General features: G+C 44.0%; 1 protein-coding gene across 2 annotated transcripts in view; it reads left to right on the forward strand.

Moving 5' to 3' along the window:
- Positions 1-6899: 6899 nt before the first annotated feature.
- Positions 6900-27063, forward strand: part of HDLBP (high density lipoprotein binding protein) — a 69601-nt gene continuing 49437 nt past the window's right edge. Inside the window, exons 1-2 of one of the 2 annotated variants that reach the window (XM_069727718.1) lie at positions 6900-7027; positions 24487-24553. The gene's annotated coding sequence lies outside the window, so the exon portion shown is untranslated. Of the gene's footprint in view, positions 7028-11241; positions 11841-24486; positions 24554-27063 lie in introns of those variants that run through there. The other variant, XM_069727719.1, reaches the window with a different exon arrangement.

Below are 27063 nucleotides of genomic sequence, written 5' to 3' on the forward strand. Positions count from 1 at the left end.
CAATGGAGGTCAATGGGTGCAGAACCGCTGCGGCTCCGAAAAAAGAAGTGACATGGTACTTCTTTTTTACCGCGGCTATTCAGCGCATCATGTGCACAGTGGTTCCTGTTTTCCATAGGGTACAGTACACTGTACCCTGCATGGAAAACAGCTGCGGAACCGCAGCGGCAAAAACGCTGCGGTTCCGCAGGAAAAAAACGCACTGTGTGAACATGGCCTAATACTGATCAGTAAAATACGGCAGATAGGAGCAGGGGCATAAAGAATAATTTTGCCGTATTTTTTGTGAGTTTTACGGACGTAGTTTCTGCGCTCTTACGTCCGTAAAACTCGCAAGTGTGACGCCGGCCTAAGGAGGAGCAGAGCGCTATTTTCCTCCTGGCGCACAGATTTTGCTATAATAGTTTGCAGACTCCAAATACAGAGCCCTTAACTGCTAAAAAAAAAAGTAGAATTCTCCTTCAAGTGACCCCATTTTGGAAATTATACTCATTTGAGAATGTATCCACAGGTGCAGTGACTATTTTGACTCCATGGGTGTTAGGCTAGGTTCACATTGAGTTAGTGCAGTCCGTTCAACGCATACGTTAAACAGACTGCGCTAACGCAAGTGCCGACTTTGCCCAGCGCTAGTGCAGATAGAGCATCTGCTAGCTCCATCTGCTCTAGCAGTGACGGACCCGGAAACGCTGCAGCTCGCGTCTCGGGTCCATCACTCAAATGACGGTGCGGGCGTGCGCTAGTGATGCGTCCGACATTGCATTCAATGGCGGCATTAACGGACTACGTTACACCGCGTTATGCCGCGGTGTAACGTAGTCTGTTTAACTGTGTCACTGAATGCAATGTGAACCCAGCCATATACAGAAACAAGGAGCAGTAGATGTTGCAGAGTTAAAATTGCAAACTGTCATTGTGGTGCCTGTAGGTTGCACTGTGATGCTCAGAAGGGAGGGAGGCATTGGAATTTGGGAGCACAAAATTTGCTGAATTTCATTTTGGCGGCGAGGAGACATAGCCCTTTTCCAGAGCCTTTGTGCTACCAGTAACATGGAAGCCCCCTATATTTCCGTTAATAGATGACGGCCCTGAGTGGGAACTTGCTTTTTTGTGGTTTGATTGGAAGCCTTTATAGGGAACATTTTACACAACATTTGGGATTACATTTATCCGACACTCTACACTGAGCACTTACTTTGGGGTTTCCATCTATATCTGAGTGACACGATTCAGAGGAAACCTCAGAGGGATCCATTCACTATAATGAGGCAGCAGAGTTACTCTGGACTCCATCTGGCCTCTGTTCAGCGGTGTCCTTCATTTCAGAGGTGCACAAAATTGTGGTTGAAAACGATTTTATGCATGCCTAAAAGACAGACACAGCCGAATCATAGGCGGCCAGATGGCGTCCTTCTGCCTCATTATAGGGATTCTTCTGCCTGGGGTTCCATCTGAATCATGTTTTTCAGTGTTTTTAATGGAAACCCCAGTGTAAGCGCTCAGCGTAGAGCTCAGGATAATGTGAGCCGAGCCTTACTGTGATCTTTGGGAGGCAGAATGATAAAATCAACAACAGGTGAAGAATTCATTTTATTTTATTTTTATGTCATTCCTCGTGTATTGTAGGTGATATGGTGACTTTATTTTGGGTTTTTTGCAATTACAGCAATACTAGATTTGTCAGGTTTTTATGTTCGGTAGCTGTAACACATTAAAAGATTTTTTTATTACAAAAAAACGCATTGCCATATTTTGAGAGCTATAATTTTTCGGTATTTTGGCTCACGTAGTCATGTGAGGGCTTGTTTTTTTGCGGGACAAAGATGTTTTTATTGGTACCATTTTTGGGCATGTGACATAATAGAAAGTGATCAAAAATGATTTTTGGTTGACAGAATGAACAAAAAAAGCAATTCAGTAATTTTTTTTTTTTTTTTTGGGGGGGGGGGGGGGGGATTTTTATGCCGTCCTGCTTGCGGTAAAATTGATAAGGCAGCTTTATTCATTTGGTCAGTACGATTACCACATTTATATATATTTTTTTTGTTGTAACACTTTTACACAACAAACTATTTTAGAGAAAAAAGAATTATGTTTGCATCACTTTTTTTCTGAGAGCTATACCATTTTTTTAATTTTTCCGCTAATGGATTTGTATGGTGGCTTGGTTTTTTTGCTGGCAAGGTGAGGTTTTCAGAGATATCATTTTTATTTAGATTGATCTTTTTGATAACGTTTGATTCCACTTTGTGTTTGATGGTATGATGATAAAGCATCGTTTTTTTGCCTCATTTTTTATTTTTTAAGTGTTCACTGAAGGGGTTAACTAGTAGGACAATTACGGTATGTAGGTTTGATTCTTCTGGACGCGGCGATACCAAATGTGTACTTTTTTTTTATTTTTTACATAAATATATTTATTGGATTCATATTTTTTCGCTCTTTTTCTTCTATATATTTTTATTAACTTTTTTTTCCTTTACATTGTCCCAGGATGGGACATCAACTTTGCAGTGACAGATCACTGATCTAATATTCTGAAATGCGTTAGAGTAGTGTGACTGACCTAGACAGACTAGCCATGTCAGCTCGTGCTCTGAGCATGAGGTGACCGGCCACAGTCCTGGGAAACCCCACAGCTATCTTTCGGCCTGGGGTGATCATGGAGACCATGGTGATAATGCGATGTTGCACCGATGGGAGCACAGATGGAGCTCCCTCCCTTTGTGATGGACTGCGATGTCGCTATCACTATTGTATTGATTACGGTATCAGGATTAAACGCCCGCGATTGGTGCTAGCACTGATCGTGGGCGTCCCTGCAGGGTACGGGCTCTCACATAGAGCTGACATCCGCTCTGGAACATGGCAGCGCTCAGCTTTTAAATATGGCAGTTTAAGAAGCACTCCTCCTCCCATCAAAGTTTTTATCCTCTTGATATATTGTAATCATCATATTATATAGCACTGTGTACTTACAATTGCTCATGTTTCCTTTCTATCCAGATAATTCTTCTCTTTTCTCTATGTAGAAACAGGAAGTCTCTTGTCCCTGCATTTATCATTCCCCTCTTTAAAGGGAACCTGTCATCCCCCCAAGGCCTATTAAAGTAAACGAGCCACCTTCAGCAGCACTAAGGCTGCATTCTATGAAGGTGGCTCTTATGTTTATTATTCCTAGGACTGCTGAAATAATGAGTTTTATAAATTTCCCACCATACCTCTATTGAGTCAGGTGGTATGTTTTCTGCCCGACTCAACCACCACGCAGCTGTCCATCATCCCCCTCTGGCCGCCGCCTCCTCTCTTTCTCGTGATGTCACTGGTGCCTGTGCTCTGCAATCAGTTCTCGGGCATGCGCCGTGCGCGCTGCCCGGAAACGTACATCAGGTGATGTAAGGATATCGCGCCTGCCTGTAGCAGAGGCCCCAGATCCCGCCCCGCAGTGTTATAATGTATCGACACTCACCTGCGCAGTGAGGATCTCTGTGCCTGTCCCCATCTCCCTCCGCCTCTTTCCTCCAGAGATCATCACTGCGCAGGTGCCGGATTCCCAGCCACGCAGTGTGAATACATCATAACACACTGCGGGGCGGGATCTGGGGCCTCCGCTACACGCAGGCGCAATATCCTTACATCACCTGATGTAAGTTCCCAGGCAGCGCGCACGGCGCATGCCCGAGAACTGATTGCAGAGTGCAGACGCCGGTGATGTCACAAGAAAGAGAGGAGGCGGCGCCCGAAGGACAGAGTGGGATAATGTATGGCTGTGAGGCGGTTGAGTCAGGGGGAGAAAACATACCTCCCTGACTCAAGAGGTATGGCGGGAAATTTCGAAAACTCATTATTTCAGCGTTCCTAGGGATAATAAACATAAGAGCCACCTTCACAGAATAGTGCTGCTGAAGGTGGCTTTTACTTTAATAGGCCGAGACGGGGGGGGGGGGGGAAGGGAGGGAGTGTGACAGGTTCCCTTAAGGCTACTTTCACACATCAGGTTTTTTTGTATCAGGCACAATCCGGCGAATGTTGGAAAAACTGGATCTAGCGCAGATTGTGAAAAACTGATGCGACAATCCGTTTTTTCGACGGATCCGGCTAGCATATCTAGATTATTGGATAAAAAAAAATTTGGAGCATGCTCAGTTTAAAAAAAAAACCTGAATCCGGTGCTGGAATCCGTCATTTTCTGGATCCGGCACCTTCCGGCTCCCATAGGCTTCCATTATAGCACACAGCGCCGGATGCGGTGCTTCCGGCTTTTTCGCCGGAGACAAAAAAAATGTTGCTATGGACGTTTTTTCCAGAAACGGTAGATTTGCCGGATCCGGCGAAAACCGGACGAAACGCAAGGTCATCTGGCGCAATCCGGCACTAATACAAGTCTATGGGGAAAAAAACTGGATCCGGCAGCAACATTTGCCGGTTCCGTTTTTTTTTAAATTTAGCCGTATTTAGCCTTACTGCGAAAACCTGATGTGTGAGCCTAAGCCTAAGGCTGGGATCACACATGCGAGAAACACGTCCGTGTCTCGCATGTGAAATCCAAGCTCTGGCGCCAGCACTCCAGAGCGGAGCGTGCGGCCGCATAGGAACACATGGAGCCGCACGCTCCGCTCCAAAGTGCCGGCGCCAGAGCTTGGATTTCACATGCGAGACACGGACGTGTTTCTCGCATGTGTGATCCCGGCCTATGCTCCTGACTCCGCTGCGTCCCCCTCTCCTGCCAAGGACTTTTGCAATGACTCCTAGAGGGAAAATTGACCTCCTGTTTCTACATATAGCTTAGAAGGATGCAGCCAGTCAGTTTTTAATCATGTGATGTCATAGACCTAATGGAAAAAAATAATTATCTGGGTAAAAAGGCAAAATGCGCAATTGTAAGTACACAGTGCTGTGTAATATGATGCATTGTATTAGTGAACCAATGTTTTGCAGGGACAACAGCTTCTTATATATTTTCACATTTCAGGGTATGTGCACACGTTGCGGATTCTCTGCGGATCCGCAGCGTTTTTTGAGGTGCAGAAACGCTGCAGATCCGCAATTGATTTACAGTACAATGTAAATCAATGAGAAAAAAAAATGCTGTGCACATTTTGCGGAAAATCCGCTGCGGTTTAAAAGAAGTAGCATGTCACTTCTTTTTTGAGAATCTGCAGCGTTTTTGTACCCATTCCATTATAGAAAACCGCAGGGGTAAAAAACGCAGCAAATCCGCAAGAAAACCGCAGCAAAAATTGCTGCGGAACCGCACAAAAAACGCGACAAATCCACAGGTGCGTTTTCTGTCAGGAGAGGCAGAATCCACACCAGAAATTCCTAAGGCTATGTTCACACATAGGAAGGGGGCTGCGGGTTCTCCAGCAGCGGATTTGATAAATCTGCAGAGCAAACCCGCTGCGGTTATCCCTGCAGATTTATCGCGGTTTGTGTTGTGGGTTCCGCTGCGGGATTTACTCCTACTATTGATGCTGCATCTGCAACAATATGCAGCATCAATAGTAGTGTTAAAAATAATAAAAATAATGATATACTCACCCTCTGACGTCCCGATCTCCTCGGCGCTGCAGGCGGCGGTCCGGTTCCAAAGATGCTGTGCGAGAAGGACCTTTGTGACGTCACGGTCATGTGACTGCGACGTCACCACAGGTCCTGGTCGCATAGCAAACCTGAGACCGGACGGCCGCGTGCAGCGCTGAGAGGTGAGTATAGCATTATTTTTTATTTTAATTCTTTTTTTTTTTACCCACAAATATGGTTCCCGGGGCCTGGAGGAGAGTCTCCTCTCCTCCACCCCGGGTATAACCCGCACATTATCCGCTTACTTCCCGCATGGTGGGCACAGCCCCATGCGGGAAGTAAGCGGATCAATGCATTCCTATGGGTGCAGAATCGCTGCGATTCTGCGCAAAGAAGTGACATGCTGCGGGTTGTAAACCGCTGCGTTCCCGCGCGGTTTTTCCTGCAGCATGTGCACAGCGGTTTGCGGTTTCCATAGGGTTTACAGGTTACTGTAAACGCTATGGAAACTGCTGCGGACCCGCAGCTGCAAAATTGCCGCGGTAAAAACCGCAAAGTGTGAACATGGCCTAAGCCTAATCCGCAACGTGTGCACATAGCCTAATAAGGTATGTGCACACGCTGCGGATCCGCAGCAGTTTCCCATCAGTTTACAGTACCATGTAGGCTATGTGCACACGTTCAGGATTTCTTGCAGAAAATTCCGGACATTTTCTGCAAGATATCCGCAAGAAAACCGCATGCGTTTTTGCCGCGGTTTTTTCCAGACACTTCCCAATGCATTTTGGAGTGGGAAATCCGCAAAAAAAAACGGAAAATTAATGAACATGCTGCGTTTTTTGCCGCGATGCGTTTTTTTCGCGGAAAAAACGCATCATGTGCACAAAACATGCGGAATTCATTCTAAATGATGGGATGCTTATTGTATACGGTTTTATAGCGTTTTTATCGGGAAAAACCGCGAAAAAAACGCAACGTGTGAACACAGCCTCATGTAAACCTATGGGAAACGAAATCCGCAGTGCACATGCTTACTTAAATCCGCTGCGGAAAATCCGCAGAGGAGCTTTCTACGTGTGCACATACGTTTACATTGCGGAATTTATGTTTCGCGGTAAAATGCATTTACCAGTGCAGATACCAGTAACTCCCAGCAGCAGGCACTGGGCAATGACCTCAGCACTGAACTGGGCAGAGGGTCAGCGCAACTGTGTGAAGAACCTGCACTGCACAAAGCCACACAACCCTTATCGCACTCCCCGCCCCACAACTGTCAACCATTAATGGCGCAATAAAGTTTGTTTGTAAAAAAAAAAAAGGTTTGTTCCGGTCTTTTGGTGATGCATTTCCGCTTCCGGTCCTCACTCTTTCTCATGTCCCAGCCTCTGGCTGACGTGTCGCGGCTGATGACGTTCCCCCTATTGATAGGCTAAGGCCCATTCTATATAAGCGCTGGACGAAGCGGCCGACGCTTTCCCCGGCAGTCAGCGGATCGGGACACGGAGTGAGTGTGAGGGCGGCGGCGGCCGGGGAGGGCTCGGGGCTGCCCCGGTGTAGTGAGGGGGGATGTGGCAGCGGGGCACTGGGGGTGGGAAGTGGCTGAGCGGGGAGGGCGGCTGCTGCCTACGTGGAGTGCAGGCTGAGGCTGGGACAGTACTTGTCATTGACTGCTACGTGTCTGCATCATATGTGTCCTCTGCTGGAGCAGATCGATGGCTTCTGGCTGCCAGCTCTGCTGGATCCTCTTCCTCCTCACTGGATCCACCTGCAGTACAGGATCACCCTCTCCTCTGCTGCCAGCTGGACCCCCATCCCCTGCATCCTCCCATAAGCAGTGCTCTGACTCCTCTGCCCCATCATTCCTCTGCCCCATCATTCCTCTGCCCCATCATTCCTCTGCCCCATCATTCCTCTGCCCCATCATTCCTCTGCCCCATCATTCCTCTGCCCCATCATTCCTCTGCCCCATCATTCCTCTGCCCCATCATTCCTCTGCCCCATCATTCCTCTGCCCCATCATTCCTCTGCCCCATCATTCCTCTGCCCCATCATTCCTCTGCCCCATCATTCCTCTGCCCCATCATTCCTCTGCCCCATCATTCCTCTGCCCCATCATTCCTCTGCCCCATCATTCCTCTGCCCCATCATTCCTCTGCCCCATCATTCCTCTGCCCCATCATTCCTCTGCCCCATCATTCCTCTGCCCCATCTACAACAACATTCTTACCAAGTCCTCTACCCCTGTCAATCAGTAGAAACAAACACACAATTCCCACAAATTAATCGCTGATATGCCTGATCTTTGCCTCCAGTCTGCCGAGCGGCCACGACCTGTATGTGTCCTGTGCGGTAATCTGTGGCTCATCAGATAATCCGGTCACCGCAGTCGTTACCGTGGATCATTGCTGGACTTGTCTGATAACTTTCCCCTGTGCTGTGAGGACTGGGGCGATGTACCTGGTGATTGGCACCTTGGGGCGCTGAGATGTGGATCATTATGGGGGCTCCGGTTAGCGGCACACCAAGCCTGGATGGAGTCCTGTTTGTGGTCGTCTTCATATGAAGTTTGTGTGGAAAGTATCGGATTGTCATGTCGCCGTCTGAAGTGTGAGATCTGGTGTTGTATCTGCAGTGACAGCGTCTCCTAATGTTGTCTACCTGTTCCCATCTCTATCACATAGGACCGTGTACGGGAAGCTGATGTCTTATAGGACGCTGGTCTGTCCATATAATGCGTGGATTGTCCGGCATCCTGTCAGTCATCCAGGGAGGGGAGGGTTAATGGCTGCAACTATGGAGTAGTAGAGGTTTAACCTGGGCCTGAAGTGGTGACGTTGGCATAGAATGAGGCCTGGGCTGGGAGGGCTGTGCAGAGTTAGGATAGGGGGAGGTGAAATCCTCCTAATCCAGCTCCCAGTCAGCAGTCTGTGTTGCAATCTCTGCTAGTGAAAATCTGAGAAACTTAACTTGCTGACGCGCACTTTTCCCAGACAGTTTTGAGAATATAGATCTACTCTATAAGTATAAATAATTGGCCAGATTACTTATGAAATGTTCTTATTCTTTGTGATCAAACTGGTATCTGATGGAATGAAAACTGGCCGATCTGCAACTTTCTGTTGTAGAGTCTCTAGTTTTCTAGCCGTGAACAATAAGTCTTTCTGTGGCCCTTCTCCTGAATTCTCAAGCATGTAGCGTAGCTGGCAGAATGCAGCCCACTGTAACATCTGGACACGTCTCGCATAAGATGCACGTGTCCTAATACGTTAGGGACAGGTTCCACTCCACATCCCCCTTAGTCCTTATCAGCTTAAGCTGGCCATATCGCTAATGAAAAGCAGACCTGATGTTTCCAGCTCCTTTAAGGGTTCATATTTCTTGTTCTTCTATCAGTTTAATGCTTTTTTTTTAGAAAGTTTAGGTTTTAGTTTTCATCGGTGTCTGTTCTGAAGCTGTCGGTCTAAAGATTCATGTTAATTACTGATGAGCGAGTGTGCTCGTTCTTTGAGTTTTCCGAGCATGCTCGAGTCTCGACCAAGTATTGCCGATGCCCAGATGTGATGATCAGATCCATGCCCTGCATGTTGCATGGCATAAAGAAAGATGCATTGCCTGCCATACAAAGTAAAACTGTAGCCATGTTTATTGGCTGGATTACAGCCACGAAACCTGCGGGGCAGGGATCCAAGCATCGGCAATACTCGGTTGAGACTCCAGCATGCTTGGAAAACTCGAGTAACGAGCACACTCGCTCATCAGTAATCTTAATCTGATCTCCATCTTGTCGGTTCTCTAAATGTCGTTTGTCGAAGATTCGTTTGTGGGTAACACTTTCTCTGAGGATGTCACCTAGAATATTGCATACAAAGCTTTAGACTGAGAAAAATGGCCGAGTTGTGGAACAAATGTTGTTTCTAGAGAGTGAACTAAACTAAATAGTCTCCCTGGTCTGTTTCCACTTGGCCTTAGCTGTAGATCATATTTGGCTTTCTAGATTGTAGCATTTATTTCTCTTGGAACATGTTCGTATGGTCTTACACAATCCCTTAGGTTTCTTTTACAGAATAAGGTAAAGCGAGTCATTCGTGTAACATGCGTTTGTGTTATGTTTTGTAACATTGCTTAGTTTTTTCCTTCTGGTGACTGGCAGACGCCTGCCAACGTGATGGGGAGAATCGTTGCCAACTTTTTAGGTCATTGTAAAATATCCCATTACCAACAAATGTTAATTCTCAATGTACCGTATATTGTACCTCTTTACATTGCAAGCTTTCATGTCCCATGAAAAAGGCCTTCTTTTCATTGGCTTGTACACAAAATATGATGGTATATTCTTATGGTTCAGATGAACCTGGGTTAAACAGCTTGGGTGACTGAATTTTGCCCACCCGAAGTCGCCAGTTCAAACTTCTCCTATCCCATTTTGGGTTAGAGAGACAGTTGCTTTGGTGCAGTAAAGCTCATGTGTTTGTCACTAGCCCTTCAGTACAAGTCTGACACTTTGACACTTCCTTCTAAAAAAAAAAAAAAAAAAAAAAAGACTTGGTCATTCCTGATCGGCACTCAATGTGGGGCTTCTGTCTAGATTGCCCATAATGTTTTTTTTTTCTCTTTTTTTTTTTTTTTTTTTTTTAAGATGTGCCCTTGACTTACCCATTCAGTTCAATGAGCCAAATGGTATAAAAATATGGACATTGACCTGTTTCATTGGTGGTTGTCTTACAAAAAATAGACAGACGTCAACTATGTCATGTTTTTAGACTGTTTTGACTATTTGACCTGACTGTGTCCATGTGAGGCACATCTGCGAACCATTTTTTGGGTCATAGCGTTAAGTAGTTGTTGGATCCCAGCCTTAGATTGGTCCTGTGCATAGTACTGCACCATATGGTCACATTATGGAGCCCTGAGCCTTCTCCACACTACTTGGTACAGATCTGGTATAGGAGGTGACTTTATCACAGGCATATTTGCCAATCTGTCCCTGCCTCTGTCCATGGATGATTATTTTGTAGGTTTTTTATTTTTTCTTATATTCCAGACTCCATGAACACCCTTTCTTCTCTGCAGCCACATTCCTTAATTCCAGACATTCTACAGTATGTTCTGAAGGAATCTGAAAGAGGGGCTGATTGTGATTAAGCATGGAGGTTATTTACTTTGTACATTTTTACTTGTTGTAGTTAAAAAAAAAAAAAAATGTATAAAAATTTATCATGGATTACCAGAAGTGCCCGCTCCTCTACTTGTATCGCTTGTGGTTTTTGTTACACCAGTGATAAAGCCTGATTATACCATAATGTCATATGTGTGGTCATGATACAACAGGGCTTGTCATTACTTTAATAATCTTCGGTTTGCATATATTTTTTTAGAATCGTGTTTTTTTTTTTTTTTTTTTGTTAACCAAATGTCAATGATGAGGACATTTATGACCATACAGTTCAATGTACCTTTAACAAAGTAGTATGTTTTAATGAAAAGTGCACATATTTGGCCTGATGTGTTTAAACAGAAAATGGATCCAGAGAATAGACTGTGCTGTATGCTGAGCTGGCAGGGAGCTCTGGCCCTTTAAGGTGTCCCCTCCCCCATACCGGTAATACAGGCTGTGCTGAGGTGGCAGTACAGAGGGGCCTGTCCCTCCAGCCCCGCTCCATGCTGGAGGCTGTGTACCTCCTTCTGAGCACATACACACCTGCCAGCTCTGTGCACAGTGACAGTGCTCCGCGCTGATCCTAGTGCGCACTAACACCGTAGTCCGTCATGTGAACGCTTCCTCCACATGTGTGACACAAATCCGCCGACAGATCAGTGTCCCTTTTACAGCTGACTTATCATTTGGGGCCTGGAACAAGGAGTAAACTTTTTTTTTTTTTTGTCTTCTCGCTGTATGCTTGAAGCTGTGTACTTTGTAGCATATGCGCTACCATTAAACCGGATAGGTTTTGTGCCGTGTTCATCTTCTGACCTCAGGACGGGGCTTTATCGATTCGCATCTTTGCTTTTTTACGTGTTTTAAGTAAACGTGTTGTTAAGAGCCCTTTATGTCATGTGTCATTACAGCTCTTCCTGAAGGCTGGCGCTAAATTGTTCTTAATTCTAATCTTTATTTGCAAAGTAATTATGGAACATCTGCTGGAGAAGACTCGATCATACACCGAGCAAGATGGAGGCTTACACAGCAAAGGAATTCTTTTTTAAAAAAAAATCTTACAATGAACTGTTGTCTTAACCTTTGAACCTTGATTGGCTTTTCTGAGCCTTGTAGACTCTGGGTCAGTGAGGGTTATGCAGAGTTACTCTATAGAGCAAAGGTAGGGTGCACTTTTTTTTTTTCATGTACCGTATTAATATATACTTCAACTTGGTTTCTAAGGGTTCATTTAGGCTGAACTATTACCATGTACGAACAATCCCAAGAACACACTTGTTTCCCAATAACTGCCCAGTGTAAACAGGCTGCCAATCACTTAAAAAGCAAAATGCTCATTCATCAGGTGAAATGATCTTTTGATTTTTCTTAAAAATCCTTATTCTCTATCGCACATGGTGATGTACTACCAAGTGCTATCACAGTCTATACAACCAGCACGGTGGCTCAGTGATTAGCACTGCACTGTGGCTCGGTGGTTAGCACAGCAGCTTTGCAGCATTGGCGTCCTGGGTTCAAATCCCACCCAGGACAACATCTGTACGGAGTTTGTATGTTCTCCCGATGTTTGCGTGGGTTTCCTCCGGGTTCTCCAGTTTCCTCCAACACTCCAAAGACATACTAATAGGGAATCTGGGTTGTGAACCCCAATGGGGACAGTGATGATGATGATGTCTGTAAAGTGCTGAGGAATATGATGCTGCTATATAAGCAATGCATAATAAATACCTAACCAGAACGATTGCTGATCGTTTGTGTGCAGGCCAGGTGGAGGAGTGTTTGGCCTGTCTGGTGGCCTTTTAATAGCTTTTCCTAATCGATGGTGGTTTAAAGTGAATCTTGACAGCTGATACGTGTTGCCCGATCCATGGATGCGTCAGGCACTGGCTGTATGATCTCAGTAGTGTTTGAATAAAACCTATTTTGAACTGCGCCTGGGATCAGGCCACACTGGAGACTACTCAGGCGGATCCGCGGCGGCTTCTCCCTGCCAACTGCCCCTGAGTTTACAGGTCTCTACATGCAGGTAGGGAGGTGACCTGTCAATCTGATCAGTTGATGGGGTAAAACCGCCGGTGACCGTGCCTGTCTGTCTAGTCTCCCGATGGCTCTGTGTATCTTTTTTTTTTTTCCTCTGAAATGCTGCAGTGTTTCATAGTCAAACATACCTGTGTGAGATCATACAGCCAGTAGCGGATACTTGCTACCTGTGGATTGGACAGCATCTTATGTGATGACAACAGCTTTTATGATACGGTTTTGTGACCTTGGTACAGACAGCTTCTGATGCCTTAAACATTCAGGTTTTTAGTTTCTGTCCCAGTTTTCTTACTTCATTGTATGTTTTCAAGATTTCTTAACACAGACGTCTAACTAAGGACTCCCTCACACATTGTATAGGTATGCCGCTCCAAATAAGAAGGTGGGACGGGCAGAAAAACTTTTGGCCTCTCAGGATCGCAGCGTATGGCTGCATTTGGGTTATTCACCTTTCAGCCAACAGCTTTTCTTCTTGCATCGATGTTATTGTTTTTGGGGTTTTTTTTTAATTTTTTTTTTAGAAGTCAATTGCTATAGGCAGACTCGTATTAATAAAAACGGAACAGCACAAATCCTTTACTTATCTTCGGATGAAAAGCCCCCAAACAGCCCGTCCACCGGTTGTCTTTAGTCCATACAATTCAAAAAAGCAGGCAGCACTCCATATTCTTTTTGGTGATATGCAGGATTTATTCGGACCCATATGTCTGGGCAACGTTTCGGCTCCAAATGAGCCTATCTCAGGCCTTGAGAGAGGCTCATTTTGAGCCGAAACGTTGCCCAGACATGTGGGTCTGAAAAAATCCTGCATATCGCCAAAAAGAATATGGAGTGCTGCCTGCTTTTTTGAAATGTATAAGCAGATTCAGAAACGTTTAATATCCTCTTATTTGTTATGCTTTGCTTATATAGCGCCATTATATTCCACAGCACTTTACAAACATCATAATCGCTGTCCCCAGTGGGGCTCACGATCTACAATTCTAGGATGTATTAACAGAAGCATAGTCTAGTTCACGTGAAGTAATTATCCCCCTCTACTCCTCTTTGGTCAGACCTCATCTGGAATACTGTGTCCAGTTTTGGGTACCACATTTAAAAAAAAAGACATCAACAAACTGGAGCAAGTTCAGAACGACCAGAATAGTGACCGGTTTGCAAACCATGTCCTATGAGGGACGGTTACAGGATTTTGGAATGTTTAGTTTGCAAAAAAGACTTAGAGGAACGTAATAGCTGTCTACAAACATCTCAAGGGCCATCACATTGTAGAAGGATCATCTTTATTCTCATTTGCACAAGGAAAAGACTAGAAGCAATGGGATGAAACTGAATGGGAGGAGACACAGATTAGATATTAGAAAAAACTTTTTGGCAGGGTGATCAATGAGTGGAACAGGCTGTCACGAGAGGTGGTGAGTTCTCCTTCAATGGAAGTCTTCAAACAGTGGCTGGACAGACATCTGTCTGGGATGATTTAGTGAATCCTGCTTTGAGCAGGGGGTTGGACCAGATGACCCAGGAGGTCCCATCCAACTCTACCATTCTATGATTAAATCCCCTATCGGTATGTCTTAGGAGGAGTTCTGTACAATGCCCTTATATCAGCATTCGATAAATTCATCCTCAAGTTGCTCGTCTCATTGAGCCGACTTCTCGTTTTGACACTTTCAAGTAATGTAGATCTTTAATTTTAAAGGAGTTAAACTCCATGTGACTTTGTGCCCCAGTCCATTGTGTCTTATGGTTACATGTTTAATCGGGATGAAAATGGTGCCCAAACGCCATAGGTTTTAATCTACTTATGCCAGAAAACTGGTGAAAATTAATGAATATCATGGTATTTGGGTTACTTTGATATAAATTTGAGTTTGGGGTACTTGGCTTATAAATGCAGCCATAGATTGTACAGATATCCTGGTATCAACCTACTTGGAATTTTCCCCTTTGCCGCGTCATGCGTTTGTAAACAGGACTGTAAAGTTGAGGTGCTTTTCTTGCTTTAAAATCCCTAGATGACTTTAAAGGGACTTTCCAGGCCTATAAAAATCGTCTACAAATTGCTGACAATGATGTAAAATTTTAAGAGGTGTAATTCCTCACTAATCCTTGCCACTTCCCTGCAGACTTGTTCCCGACTGTCAGATGTCAGCAATGCTGTGGTGTCGTCATCTGACCACCATACCTAATCCCCCGCTAGGGACACGTCTCAACTACAGCCAGAAAGTGGCAGACACTGACACCACATTATTGCTGGAGTCCTTTAGCGCTGCCACTGGAGCCGCTGGCTATTTGTAAGTGTAGCTGCCGTACATTTTAGGGCTCATTCATAAGTCCACTCTTCCCATATGTGTTGCATACGTGGTTTTCTCGTGTAAAACGCCTATTAAAATCTATGGGGCTTGTTCACGTATCTGTGGACCTTGGTTGCAACAATCACGGAGACATGCCTGTTTTTGAGCTACATAATGGATCAAAATTACCCATGATAGACAGCACAGGGATGGCATAGGTGTACAGTCTATGTACTGTCCAGGATTAACATTGTAATGGATAGGAAACACTTTGCCATTTAATTTTTCATGTGTGAAAATCACTGAAACAATGATTGCAGTACTGACACTGACCAAACAAGGGCTGTGGAGTTGGCAAGCCAAACCTCACTACGACTTTTCAATTTCCCTGACTCCGACTCCCTCATACATGGCTCAAGTTTAAGTGATACATTTTCTGTAGTAAAATGGTAGCATCAGGCTTTTCATCACCATTTTGACACCATAATTACCGTAAGCAATTTCACTAGCAAGCAGTTTTTGAGATGAGTGCAGGGCTGCAGGCATTCCTTATTGGTGCTTTTTTCCTCTGATCTCTAGAAGGCGGTCCTTTTACTACTGAGGATGTACATAAAGTGCAGCACAGATTCATCTCAACTCCGACTCCACAGCACTGATCACTACTGAGCATGTACATAAAGTGCAGCACAGATTCATCTCAACTCCGACTCCACAGCACTGATCACTACTGAGCATGTACATAAAGTGCAGCACAGATTCATCTGAACTAAGGTCCTTAGATCAGGAACAGAACAGACGTTTATATGACATCTCATCACTTTCCCAAATTCTTTTTTAAAAAAATCAGCACATCCTGCATTGAACTTCTGAACCCCCTAATTAATTATATATTTCAGGAGTGAGTCCATTTTATATCAACTCCACCAAAATGGACTCTGACTCCGCAAAACTGGGCCAAACACTGAAGTGTGGTTGAAAAGCACTGAAGAGCAATGATCAGTGTGTTTTATGCATGAGAAAAATCACAGATGTCTGAATTAGTATTTAAATGTTATATATATCTATATCTATCTATCTAATCTCTATCCGCAAGAATGTCTATCATCCTGTTCTGCTTTGACATTCTGCTTGAAGATTAGATACTATTTCTAATGTGATAGGTTCCCCCTTAATACGTGGTAGGTACTTACACCCCTGTAGATCGGTGAAGGTCCGGAGACGGCCACCGAATGCTCAAAATCCTTGTCGAAGTGTGCTGATCAGCCGGCAGAAGCCCCCGCTCCTTCATGAGTACTGTATGAACATGGCGGGGTCACTTCTGACATCCATTGGCCTATTGTGCAATGTGGTTGATAGGTACTGATGGATTTCCATGGCACCTGTGGGGGCCTACGGAAGATCAGTGTCTGTGATCTTAGGACTTCTATGAAGCCTAACCGATGGCAGGGTTTAATAGAAGATTACTAGATTTAAGTATTGATGTATGTTGTAAAACTGACAGTATATTGTGTAGGCAATTAACTAAGGGAACTAAATTAAGTGTGTGTGTATGGGGGGGGGCAGTGGTGGAAAGAAGTATTTCCTTATAAGTATTAGGCAACAAGAGTGGCTCAAAAAGAAGCGCATTAAGGTCATGGAGTGGCCTAGCCAGTCTCCAAACCATAATCCCATAGATAACTTATGGAGGAAGTTGAAACTCTAAGTTGCCAAGAGACAGCCTCAAAATCTTAATGATATGCAAAGAGGAGTGGACCAGAATTCCTCCTGACATGTGCGCAAACCTCATCATCAACTACAAAAAAAACCATCTGACTGCTGCACTTGCCAACAAGGGTTTTACCACCAAGTGTTGTCTTGTTTGCCAGAGAGATCAAATACTTATTTCTCATTACAAAATGCAAATAAATTTATATAATTTATACAATGTGATTTTTCTGGATTTTATTTTTTCTAATCTCTGTTAAAATTAACCTATCCTTAAAATGATACTGTCTATGTCTTTGCTAGTGGGCAAACATACAAAATCAGCAAGGGATCAAATACTTATTTCCCCCATTGTATATACAACTGGTGAAATAAGTATCGAACACACTGAAACTTAATACTTCGTACAAAAGCCTTTGTTGGTGATAACCGCTTCAAGAACCCTCCTGTATGGAGAAACTAGTCGCATTCATTGCACAGATGTGATATTGGCCCTTTTATCCACACACACTCTTCAGATCCTGAACTTCCTGTGGGCTCCTTCTATGAACTCTGAGCTTTAGCTCCTTCCATACATTTTTTTTTTTTAATTCACTGTAGCAGGTTTTGTCTTTCTCTGAAACCAAATTGGGATCCTTGTCTTGATGAAATGTCCACCCTCGTTACATCGTGGTAGATGGCGACAGATTTTTTTTTTTCAAGAATATCTCTGTACATTTGTCCATACATCCTTCATTCCATTATATGCTTTGCCACCCACAGAAAAATAGCTTTTTTTCTGTCAGATGTAATATAAATCTGTAGAGAGCAATCTTACCTTGCGCAGGCGTGTGCTACGGAGGGCAGAGCATGAACTTCAATCCAGTATTGCAGCCAGCGGGTAAGGAAAGGGTGAATCAAACACCCGAAAACACCGCCCCTATGGCTAAAGATTGTTTTCTCCAAATTCAGGTGACCGAGTCCCTTTAATGCACCGCAAAAAACTAAGCGGATCCGCCGAGAATCCGCAACGTGTGCGCATACCCTAAGTCTCCTCTCTTCTTTTTTGCAAGCTAAACATTCCCAAATCCTGTAACCGTTCCTCATAGGACATGGTTTGCAGACCGGTCACCATTCTGGTCGCTCTTCTCTGAACTTGCTCCAGTTGGTTGATGTTTTTTTTTTGTTTTGTTTTTTTATAAATGTGGTGCCCAAAACTGGACAAAGTATTCCAGGTGAGGTCTGACCAAAGATGAGTAGAGGGGGATAATTACTTCATATGATCTACACTCCACTATTTATCCGCAACACAGATAATTCACAAGATGCACATGTATGAAGTGAGTGGATTGATGTAGTTCGAGAGTCATCTTCGGTTAAATTACTGAATGCCAGTCTTGATGAACGGATCACTAAGATGTACTGTATTCACTAAAATGAATCTGTCACCAGGTTTTTGCTATCCCTTCTGAGAGCAGCATTATTTAGGGGCATAGACCCAGATTCCAGTGATGCATCACTTTTTCGGCTACATGCTGCAGTTTTGGTAAAATCTATTTTATCTTCTGCAGATTTAACCCCTTCATGACCCAGCCTATTTTGACCTTAATGACCTGGCCGTTTTTTGCAATTCTGACCAGTGTCCCTTTATGAGGTAATAACTCAGGAACGCTTCAACGGATCCTAGCGGTTCTGAGATTGTTTTTTCGTGACATATTGGGCTTCATGTTAGTGGTAAATTTAGGTCAATAAATTCTGCGTTTATTTGTGATAAAAACGGAAATTTGGCGAAAATTTTGAAAATTTCGCAATTTTCACATTTTGAATTTTTATTCTGTTAAACCAGAGTTATGTGACACAAAATAGTTAATAAATAACATTTCCCATATGTATACTTTACATCAGCACAATTTTGGAAACAAAATTTTTTTTTGCTAGGAAGTTATAAGGGTTAAAATTTGACCAGCGATTTCTCATTTTTACAACGAAATTTACAAAACCATTTTTGTTTTTAGGGACCACCTCACATTTGAAGTTAGTTTGAGGGGTCTATATGGCTGAAAATATCCAAAAGTGACACCATTCTAAAAACTGCACCCCTCAAGGTGCACAAAACCACATTCAAGAAGTTTAACCCTTCAGGTGCTTCACAGCAGCAGAAGCAACATGGAAGGAAAAAATGAACCTTTAACTTTCTAGTCACAAAAATGATCTTTTAGCAACAATTTTTTTTATTTTCCCAATGGTAAAAGGAGAAACTGAACCACGAAAGTTGTTGTCCAATTTGTCCTGAGTACGCTGATACCTCATATGTGGGGGCAAACCACTGTTTGGGCGCACGGCAGGGCTTGGAAGGGAAGGGGCGCCATTTGACTTTTTGAATGAAAAATTGGCTCCAATCTTTAGCGGACACCATGTCACATTTGGAGAGCCCCCGTGTGCCTAAAAATTGGAGCTCCCCCACAAGTGACCCCATTTTGGAAACTAGACGCCCCAAGGAACTTATCTAGATGCATATTGAGCACTTTAAACCCCAGGTGCTTCACAAATTGATCCATAAAAATGAAAAAGTACTTTTTTTTTTTTCACAAAAAATTTCTTTTCGCCTCAATTTTTTCATTTTCACATGGGCAATAGGATAAAATGGATCCTAAAATTTGTTGGGCAATTTCTCCCGAGTACACCAATACCTCACATGTGGGGGTAAACCACTGTTTGGGCACACGGCAGGGCTCGGAAGGGAAGGCACGGCATTTGGCTTTTTGAATGGAAAATTAGCTCCAATTGTTAGCGGACACCATGTCGCGTTTGGAGAGCCCCTGTGTGCCTAAACATTGGAGCTCCCCCACAATTGACCCCATTTTGGAAACTAGACCCCCCAAGGAACTTATCTAGATGCATATTGAGCACTTTAAACCCCCAGGTGCTTCACAGAAGTTTATAACGCAGAGCCATGAAAATAAAAAATTATTTCTTTCCTCTAAAATGATTTTTTTAGCCTGGAATTTCCTATTTTGCCAAGGGTAATAGGAGAAATTGGACTCCAAATGTTGTTGTCCATTTTGTCCTGAGTACGCTGATACCCCATATGTGGGGGTAAACCACTGTTTGGGCACATGCCGGGGCTCGGAAGTGATGTAGTGACGTTTTGAAATGCAGACTTTGATGGAATGCTCTGCGGGCGTCACGTTGCGTTTGCAGAGCCCCTGATGTGGCTAAACAGTAGAAACCCCCCACAAGTGACCCCATTTTGGAAACTAGACCCTGAAAGGAACTTGTCTAGATGTGTGGTGAGCACTTTGAACCCCCAAGTGCTTCACAGACACTTACAACGCAGAGCCGTGAAAATAAAAAATCATTTTTCTTTCCTCAAAAATGATGTTTTAGCAAGCAATTTTTTATTTTCACAAGGGTAACAGGAGAAATTGGACCCCAGTAATTGTTGCGCAATTTGTCCTGAGTATGCTGGTACCCCATATGTGGGGGTAAACCACTGTTTGGGCGCACGTCGGGGCTCGGAAGTGAGGGAGCACCATTTGACTTTTTGAATACAAGATTGGCTGGAACCAATGGTGGCGCCATGTTGTGTTTGGAGACCCCTGAGGTGCCTAAACAGTGGAAACCCCTCAATTCTACCTCCAACACTAACCCCAACACACCCCTAACCCTAATCCCAACTGTAGCCATAACCCTAATCACAACCCTAACCCTAAGGCTATGTGCCCACGTTGCGGATTCGTGTGATTTTTCAGCACCATTTTTGAAAAATCCGCGGGTAAAAGGCACTGCGTTTTACCTGCGGATTTCCAGTGTTTTTTGTGCGGATTTCACCTGCGGATTCCTATTGAGGAACAGGTGTAAAACCCTGCGGAATCAGCACAAAGAATTGACATGCTGTGGAAAATACAACGCAGCGTTTCCACGCTGTATTTTCCGCACCATGGGCGGTTTTTGTTTCCCATAGGTTTACCTTGAACTGTAAACTCATGGGAAACTGCTGTGGATCCGCAGCTAAATCCGCACCGTGGGGACATGGCCTAATTCTAAAGGTATGTGCACGCTGCGGAAAACGCTGCGGATCCGCAGCAGTTTCCCATGAGTTTACAGTTCAATGTAAACCTATGGGAAACAAAAATCGCTGTACACATTCTGCAGAAAAACTGCACGGAAACGCAGCGGTTTACATTCCGCAGCATGTCACTTCTTTCTGCGGATTCCGTGGCGGTTTTACAACTGCTCCAATAGAAAATCGCAGTTGTAAAACCGCAGTGAAATGCGCAGAAAAACCGCGGTAAATCCGCAGCGGTTTAGCACTGTGGATTTATCAAATCCGCTGCGGAAAAATCCGCAGAGGACCAGAATACGTGTGCACAAACCGAAACACTAACCCTAACCCCAACCTTAGTGGGGAAAAAAAATAAATATTTTTTTCTTTTATCATTGTCCCTACCCATGGGGGTGACAAAGGGGGGGGGGGGGGGTCATTTACTATTTTTTATTTTATTTTGATCACTGATGGGTTTTATCACAGTGATCAAAATGCACATTGAAACGAATCTATTGGATCCTAGCATAGAAGACGTCTAATTCTAGAGACCCCTTCTTTCAGAAAGCAGATTTGCTGTTCAAAACTGATGGAAAGCTGCATGGCTGCCGGTGATGAATCACATACGGTCACATCTGGAAGAAGGAGAACAAGTCAAGGACTCTCCTGTATCCCTCTAATGATTGCAGCCATCCCTCTGTGACGGACTCCGTTTATCGGTATTTCCCATGAGATGGAGGATTGCTGCGTTCTTGTCTAGCCCAGGAGAAGGCCTGCGGTGATGCTGCAAGGATCTGTCTGTGGTCTGCAGCTCCTGGAGCAGGACGTTCCTTCGGTTGGCAATGATGCTGGAGTAGAGCGAGTTGTCTGTGACATGAGTTGTGTGTGCTGAACCTTCCGATTTTTTTTTTTTTTTTTTTCCCATGGGTCGGCCACACTGGAGACCGAAGTCACATCTGTAGCGTCCCCACCCGGGTGTCCCAGCACCCAGTATATGAGATGCCATGTTTGTCTGGTGGAAGCCTTTAAAGAGACCTCAGTTCATATTGGGCATAAATGAAGTCCTGCGAAGTTTCCCCATTTTTGTATGCTGCAGTCACTGCTGGCAGTGTAAGGGCGTGGAGAGAATGACTGCAGACTCCAGCTGGCCGGCCACATCTGCTACAACTCACGGAAACTCCTGCTGCTTTCAGAAATGGCAGAGTTCACATTCAACAGAATTAAGAGGATGTGAAAACTGGCAACGGATGACTAGAGAGCAGACATGACAAACATCAGCTATGCCGAAAGTTCTGAGCACAACCCAGTCACCTTATAACCTACGAATACAAGCCATGTAGCAGGACTCTCATAATGGCTCGGCTGCTGCAGACCTCCTTGGCCCATTTAGACAAGTCAAGGAACAAGTATTCATGGGAACATCATTCCCTTCTTCACACGTCCATAATGGGAACATCATTCCTTTCTACACATGTCCATCTTTCCAGTATGCTTGGTGTGTGTATGTATGTGTATGTATGTGTATATACCCATTATTGTTTCATTCCGCCAGCGCAGATAGCAAGGACCTATGGGTCCGTGAAAAACTCGTACTGCCCACGAATCCATGAGCCGTCTGTGTTTAACATTGCAAACTATAGGGGAAGCTTTGGAATTTAGTTTATCCAAAACACACTAGTACCAGTTTTATACAGATGTGTGAAGGATGCCTAAGGTTACATTCACATGTCCAGTAATCATCCATTGGAACGATCCAGCAGCACTCCGTTGACAAAGTTTTGCAGACACAGCTTTGTCAGGCTAAAAAAAATGATTTCAACTAGATCCGTTTGACAACATTTTTGCCAGTGAGTTGCTGCTGGATCCATTCTAATAGATTACGGAACGTGTGAACATAACCTAACATGATCGCCATCACTTAACTATCAAAATGCGCACTCGTACCATAGAAAAGATGAAATCCAAAAACATTGCACATTTCTCTGCCCATCGAAACAGGCCAGTAAATGACAACGGGTCAGATTTTAGACTATGAAGAAGGATCATAAGTGATTCACAAGTGATCTATGATTATATGATCTGAAACGCGTTTCTTTTTTTTGCATTTTTCTTGCTGGTTCCAGCGGCTGTTTTTTTTTTTTTTTTTTTTTTTTTAATTTTATTTTCCTACTGGACTGGTGCTTAAAATCAAAGTCACCTACCCCCTGTCTGATACTCCCCTTTTGGCATTTCCATCTGTGTTTGCCACCGTTCCGGTTTGTGACCTGCTGACTGCTCCAGTGTTTGCTGCATTCTGCTAGATGTGCATTTGTCATCAGGCAGGGTTTTGGGAAGGCCGTATCTTATGGTGTGTGTGTGTGTGTGTGTGTGTGTGTGTGTGTGTGTGTGTTTTTTTTTTTTTTTTTTTGAGAGTAGGAGGTCACAAATCAATGCAAGACTGAGAGCCTGGTTCTGACCTGGTTCTGGCTCTCATAGACTTGCATTCAGAGCTTGTGATGTTACTTGTGACTTCTGTCCAGTCAGAAGCTGCGCCTACAAGATGGTGCAGAGGGATCGGAGCGGCACCGAAAAATGGCGAAGATGTCGGAGGGTGTGCACATGACTGGAGGCAGAGGACTTGCGCTTGAAGCACCACTCCAGTGGTGGAGAGGTGTAATAAAAGCCGATTTTTAGCTACATTGAATCGTGGAAGCTGTAACTTTCATCCTTTCTCATTTGCTGCGTATGATCCGTGCACCTGGTGGAGAGGTAGTTGGGCTTTATTTCTAGTATTGGGATAGTTATTGCAGCACATCCTATTACTACAGACACCGCAGTTGCTGGAGAGCGACTACTGCAAAATTTCTTCAACTGAAAATCCAATTATCGGATGTTTTTGTAGTAAGCACATAGGTTTCTGCAGTTCTATCGCTCTGATAGTGCTCGTGTGACCATTGCTCCTACTGACACTGCTGCTCCATTCACATGGGGGACACTGAATTCCCATCCTCCTTTTCTGGTTGTCCCCGCGGTAGTACTACAAGGTAATAAGTGTCATCACTATCTGTGGGTGAGGAATAACCCCTGCGGTGCACCTCGTGTAGCCCATCGGTTGGCCTAGACTGGTCCTCGGGCACCATCGTGAGGGTTTTTGCTCTTGCGTCGGTTCTTGAATCCATGGAATGTTCAGGAATGACACAAGCTAGCTTGCTGGCTGATGCAGGAAATCTTGCGCTAATTGCTCCTTTACGTTGAAGTCCTTGTCGTGTTTTCCTGTGGCAGACCAGGAAACTGTTGCTTCAGGAAATTCTGGGACTGTTTGCTCCCTGGGATCCTACGGATTGCCATAGCAGTAATGTTCCCACGAGTGCATGTGATTACCATCCTGTCTGGTTTACGATCCTCCTAGTTGTTGGACCTGTCAGTTTTGTTCATTGCTGAATGTTAATGACTTTTGTCTTGTGCAATGTTCTAGGAGCAGTGACATGAAGATCATTGGGTATTTGCGCTATTTAGGTCACGATTTGCATCTGACGCTTTAGATGTGACCCCGCGCCATTTCAGTGACTAGGTCCTGTTATCACACCGGTGTAGAAATCGCGGATCTTGGTGCTTTGTATTTGGGGTGTTTTTGTCATTTTGATCTGTATATTAAATAGTGCATTGAGAAAAAGTGAACACTCTTTAGTTTCTATGTATCGTCTGACAGCTAAGATTCGCAGCATTGGTCTGTACCTGTGCTTACCCCATTTTTTTTTCTTTTGCAGAAGCTGGCAGGCTGATAGAAGCGTTCAGCTCACCGGACGGACTTTCTGGCTTTTGACCCTTTAGCTGGTAAGTTGCTTTTTACACTGACACCTAACATTTAACGCTCTGTAATGTTGTTCTGTCTTCTATCTGCCCTATTTTATTGCGACATCGGCTTCTTTCTCTGCAAGTGTGTGCGTGTGTATAATTTATACAGTTATATATTGTGTATGTACACCCACACTAGCAATATATTGTGTATGTACACCCACACTAGCAATATAATGTGTATATACTCCCACACTAGCAATATATTGTTTGTATACTCCCACACTAGCAATATATTGATAGTGTGTGTGTAATAGTATAGTAGTATATATAACACCCCTTGAAGCTGCCTCTGTGGGCAGGGTGTTTGGTAGTTTTCGCCTCAATATAGCGCAGTGCCTCCACCAAATCTTGCTGGGAGTTGTAGTGGAATACTGGAGAGTCTTTTTCTTCTGTCAGGGGTTAATTCGGGAAACCCCTGTACACACTCCATATACAGTACAGACCAAAGGTTTGGACACAACTTCTCATTTAAAGATTTTTCTGTATTTTCTTGACTATGAAAATTGTACATTCACACTGAAGGCATCAAAACTATGAATTAACACATGTGGAATTATATACTTAATAAAAAACTGTGAAACAACTGAAAATATGTCTTATATTCTAGGTTCTTCAAAGTACCCACCTTTTGCTTTGATGACTGCTTTGCAAATTCTTGGCATTCTCTTGATGAGCTTCAAGAGGTAGTCACCGGGAATGGTTTTCACTTCACAGGTGTGCCCTGTCAGCTTTAATAAGTGAGATTTCTTGCCTTATAAATGGTGTTGGGACCATCAGTTGTGTTGTGCAGAAGTCTGGTGGATACACAGCTGATAGTGCTACTGAATAGACTGTTAGCTGCTTTTTTCTTGCCATAATACAAATTCTAAGTAAAGAAAAACGAGTGGCCATCATTACTGAAATGAAGGTCAGTCAGTTTGAAAAATTGGGAAAACTTTGAAAGTGTCCCCAAGTGCAGTTGCAAAAACCATCAAGCACTACAAAGAAACTGGCTCACATGAGGAAAGGAAGACCAAGAGTCACCTCTGCTTCTGAGGATAAGTTTATCTGAGTCACCAGCCTCAGAAATTGCAGGTTAACAGCAGCTCAGATTAGAGACCAGGTCAATGCCACAGAGTTCTAGCAGCAGACACATCTCTACAACAACTGTTAAGAGGAGACTTTGTGCAGCATGCCTTCATAGTAAAATAGCTGCTAGGAAACCACTGCTAAGGACAGGCAACAAGCAGAAGAGACTTGTTTGGGCTAAAGAACACAAGGAATGGACATTAGACTAGTGGAAATCTGTGCTTTGGTGTGATGAGTCGAAATTTGAGATCTTTGGTTCCAACCACCGTGTCTTTGTGCGATGAAAAGGTGAACGGATGGAATCTACATGGCTGGTTCCCACCGTGGAGCATGGAGGAGGAGGTGTGATGGTGTGGGGGTGCTTTGCTGGTGACACTGTTGGGGATTTATTCAAAATTGAAGGCATACTGAACCAGCATGGCCACCACAGCATCTTGCAGCGGCATGCTTTTCCATTCTGTTTGCGTTTAGTTGGACCATCATTTATTTTTCAACAGAACAATGACCCCAAACACACCTCGCTGTGTAAGGGCTATTTAACCAAGGAGAGTGATGTGGTGCTACGCCAGATGACCTGGCCTCCACAGTCACCTGACCTGAACCCAATCGAGATGGTTTGGGGTGAGCTGGACCGCAGAGTGAAGGCAAAAGGGCCAACAAGTGCTAAACATCTCTAGGAACTCCTTCAAGATTGTTGGAAGACCATTCCCGGTGACTACCTCTTGAAGCTCATCAAGAGAATGCCAAGTGTGTGCAAAGCAGTCATCAAAGCAAAAGGTGGCTACTTTGAGGAACCTAGAATATAAGACATAATTTCAGTTGTTTCACACTTTTTTTGTTAAGTATATAATTCCACATGTGTTAATTCATAGTTTTGATGCCTTCAGTGTGAATGTACAATTTTCATAGTCATGAAAATACAGAAAAATCCTTAAATGAGGTGTGTCCAAACTTTTGGTCTGTACTGTACACTCACAAGATGAGCTGGAAAACTTAAAGGGAACATGTCAGTCGGATTGTGCATAGTAACCTACACAGTGTCAGGTCGGCGCCGTTATACTGAATAAAATGATACCTGGGTGATGAAATCCGTCTTAAACACTGCTCAACAAAATAAAGGGAACACTTAAACAACAGAATATAACTCCAAGTAAATCAAACTTCTGTGAAATCAAACTGTCCACTTAGGAAGCAACACTGTTTGACAATCAATTTCACATGCTGTTGTGCAAATAGAATAGACAACAGATGGAAATTATTGGCAATTATCGAGACACACGCAATAATGCTTCTTTCACATTTCAGTCTTTCTGCTACCGTCGCGATACGTCAATTTTTGAAAATGCAGGATCCTGCAAAAAAAATTTGCAGGATCCTGCATTTTCCCATAGATTTGTATTGCCGACGGATTGCGACAT

The sequence above is a fragment of the Ranitomeya imitator genome, chromosome 5 (genome assembly GCF_032444005.1).
Source record: "Ranitomeya imitator isolate aRanImi1 chromosome 5, aRanImi1.pri, whole genome shotgun sequence".
Classification (NCBI taxonomy): Eukaryota; Metazoa; Chordata; class Amphibia; order Anura; family Dendrobatidae; genus Ranitomeya; species Ranitomeya imitator.